The following is a 3,858-nucleotide window of genomic DNA, read 5'->3' as shown; positions in this document are numbered from 1 at the left end:
AGCCTTCCTGCTGTGCTGTGTGTGGTGTGACTGTTAATAGACTCCAAAGCAGCAGAATCAGCTGATTTAACTGGCAGAAGCCTCCCTGACCATCCCTTTCCAAAAGCTGCATGCTCACGCCCTGAAGGGAGTAGGCAAGGTGTCGGTGCTTTCGCAGAGCTGGGACTGCACCATTTTTAGTTCATCGAGGGGGGAAGAGCAGAAGGAAAAAGGTGAATTGTCTGTGGTATCGAGGCTCAGCTGCACAGAAACAACCCCCGAGACTCGAACCAGGTTATGTCCGCTGGCGTTCGTCAGCAGGTTCAATTTGTGACCTGGCAACCTGGCTCTCCTGAGGTTAGAGATAAAGAGCTGGTGCTCCTCTGATGGTGAATGGGAGTTCTCACAGTGTTATCAAATATGTAAACAGCACCACCATTCACAGTTTACCCAAGAATAGTACAGCAGCCCATTGAACTTAATGGTGTGGATAAATGTTATCTCACACCTGCTCCTTTCTGTTCTACAAAATTAATATTGATATTGCACCTCATTACATCCTGCTTGATGCTTTTTTGGATGAAAAGGTCTCTATATAGTTCATGGCTTATTCTATTGTCAAGATCGAGTAGATAATAAGAAGATTTGGATTACTTATATAGATAATGAACCCCTGGTTTGGTATTAGGATTGTTTAGCTGCATCATCAGATGAGGTAAACAGCATAAAATCAACAAAATATTAACAATAATACTAATTTAGTTATTTACATTTACATTTATTTGGCAGATGTTTTTTTCCAAAGCAACTTACAAAGGAAAAACCAAAAATAAAAGAAAAATACAAGAGTAGATTAAAAGGACATAAAAACAGCTGCACAATTAAAAACAGTGAAATAAAAATACCAAGTAAAACAACAGAATAAACATAATAATACATTTAAAATGGAATGTTTAAAAGTGTTCCATTTTACATTGCATTTTAAATGTATTATTATGTTTATTCTGTTGTTTTACTTGGTATTTTTATTTCACTGTTTTTAATTGCGCAGCTGTTTTTATGTCCTTTTAATCTACTCCTGTATTTTAATCTATTATTTTTCTAATAGACTAAAATACAAGAGTAGATGGAATGGAATGTTTGAAAGTGGGTGGTGCGGTGGCTAGCACTCATGCCTCACAGCAAGAAGGTCCTGGGTTCGATTCCAACACCAGTTGAAGGGGGTGGGACCTTTCTGTGTGGAGTTTGCATGTTCTCTCCGGGTACTCCGGCTTCCTCCCACCATCCAGAGACATGCACTGATAGGTTAATTGTTTAATCTAAATTGCCCATAGATGTGAGAGTGATTGTTTGTCTCTATATGCCAGCCCTGGCGAAATGTCCAGGGTGTGCCCGTAAGCAGCTGGGATAGGCTCCAAGCGACCCCCGTGACCCTAGTGAGGATAAAGCGGGTTCAGATAATGAATGAATGTTTGAAAGTGCTAGCACAGGAAGTGCTCTGAAGAACTGGGTCTTCAAGTTATAGTGATAAAACTGTTACAAAGAAGGGTACACACTAGAACACAGTTTTCATTTACATGCAGCTTTTCATTATGCTAATTTGTAAAATGTGCACATGTAAACAGAAACACACAATAAAGTTTAATGGACATGCAAATCTAACTATATGCTTGCATAACAGGTTCTAGGGTGTTTTAAAGTAATTTTTTTTATTCCCATCACCTTGAATTTTGACCCTTTGACCCCAAAATGTAACATTTCAACATTACTGCAGAGTTTGATCATTTTAGCTCTATTTGTTATTGAGTTATTGTGTGAATATAATCACAAACACACAAACAGACAGACTGTTCTGACCACCCTACCCACAGCCATGCTCCATCAGTGTGGGTAATAAAGCTATATGAAGTACTCCACAGAGCTTCCAGAGGGAATAATATTCTATAATTATCTGTTTATTCAGGTATCGCAGCCGTTATGTCTCCAGATGATGATAGATGAAAAATCCATAATATCCGGGAAATGAAAACTGGTACCAGTCAATGCAAATTTTAACCACTACGTTTGACTGGCGCTGTCAATTGTCTTTCTGTTTAAGGGATCTTTAATAGCCTGACTCCACAGCCCTTATGGATGGTCTTAAAAGGCTCACAGACTAATCTAATGGCTCATTACACCTCCGTTCTGTGCTCTGATTTAAAACACAAATTATTAAAGCTGTTACCAAGGGCCTTACTGCTATCCCTCATCCACAGTAAAAACTAGCACACCTCTGCTGTGAAAATGGAAAAAAACTCACCAAGCTCAAGGTCAACATGTCTTATGTCAGAGCTGTATTAATGGAGGGATGTGTGGAAGTTCAGGCCCAAGTGTGCTTTATATAATTTCTCCTGTGGCAGTATGTATGAGAAATGAAATGTCATCTATGACTGTGTTACTCATAAAGCTTTAAGGTGAGTGCTGCAGCAGAATTCAGAGAACACCATGTCCCATGTTGCATAATTTAAAGGTGCAATAAACAGTGTGTTTACAATTCCAGTCACTTTGAAAAAATAATGGGCCAGAGGCAAGAAAACTGAAGGCTGAGATAAGCTGTGTTTGCAGGGGAGGATGTTGTACTACACCTCTGTGGTCCATTCAGATCCATACTGCAGAATACAAGTGGGCGTGAGAGAGGGATGAAAAAAAAAAAAAAAAGAAAAATGCTCACTCCGTCATATGATCGGTGGTTACTATGGCAACTGATCCCAGCAGTCAGCCCTTGGAAAGTGAGTCACATGAGTGAATTGAAGGAGACAGAAAGCATACTGTGCATGCATGTTGTCAGTCGATGCAGTAGTACTCGTGTGTGAGGAGAGGGGTGTGTTTTGGAGAACGTCTTATGATGAAAGCAGAGAACGGCCCACAGCTAACATGTGCAGCGTGTGCATGTGGTGTAACACATAGATTCAGCAGTATAGATTATACTAATTAAGTACATAGATAACCTTCTGATATTTAAGACCTGAATATTTAATCCTGGTTTTGATTTTCATTTAAGCCTCTTCATTTTATCACAAGAAAAGCAGACTCAAAGTAATCACTGCCTTGCTCAATTCTGACACTGACATATTGCAAAACTCACAAATTTCAGGCTAATTTTATACGCTAGGATAGTCAGGAAGTTTAGCAGCTGAAAAGCAATCAGTCATTCCGGTGAACAGAGTATCATGTGCCATCTTTCAATACTCTAATCCCTCAAACAGTATCTGTGTCCTTGTCTGATTCATGCCTCTTGACAGCCTCATTTTCACTTTCTCAGCTTGTCCTGGGAGCTCAAGGAGAGTGTTCTCATGAGCTGCTCCTGTCCAAACACCTGTCCAAAGGAGCATAAGGGGTGAAACCAAGGCTGCACTGGTACTGTGCAGGTACTGTGTCCAAAGGGTCTGTTATTAACACACAGTTTCAGTCATTAATCATCCACTTCTGTGATCCACATTCTTACAATCTGCAGAAAAAAACACATGAAAACCAGCCAAATAAAAGAAACATCACACCCTACAAACCTCTCCTCTGTTGACAACGAAGCCACCCAGTGAGGGGAAGTGTGGTGGGTAAGTGTGTTGCTGTGTCAGACGGAGCCAAGGGCAGAATAAATTGCTCGTGTCAGAGAGAAAAATGACTGTGCCACAAATTATCTACACTTGAGAAACAGCCATTAAACGGCTTGACTTTTTACACCTATTTTAGTCAACATCACCGTGGCCTTAACTCCCAACTCTGATATATCTATTAGGTGTTAATGTCATGCAGTGTTTGTAACATGGAGGTAAACTGTGAGAGTTAAATGCATCAGTGTAGAGATAGAACATGAGCTGAATATATGGTCTGATTTAGGAG

The sequence above is a fragment of the Sphaeramia orbicularis genome, chromosome 7 (genome assembly GCF_902148855.1).
Source record: "Sphaeramia orbicularis chromosome 7, fSphaOr1.1, whole genome shotgun sequence".
Taxonomy (NCBI): Eukaryota; Metazoa; Chordata; class Actinopteri; order Kurtiformes; family Apogonidae; genus Sphaeramia; species Sphaeramia orbicularis.
This window is presented reverse-complemented; position numbering follows the sequence as displayed.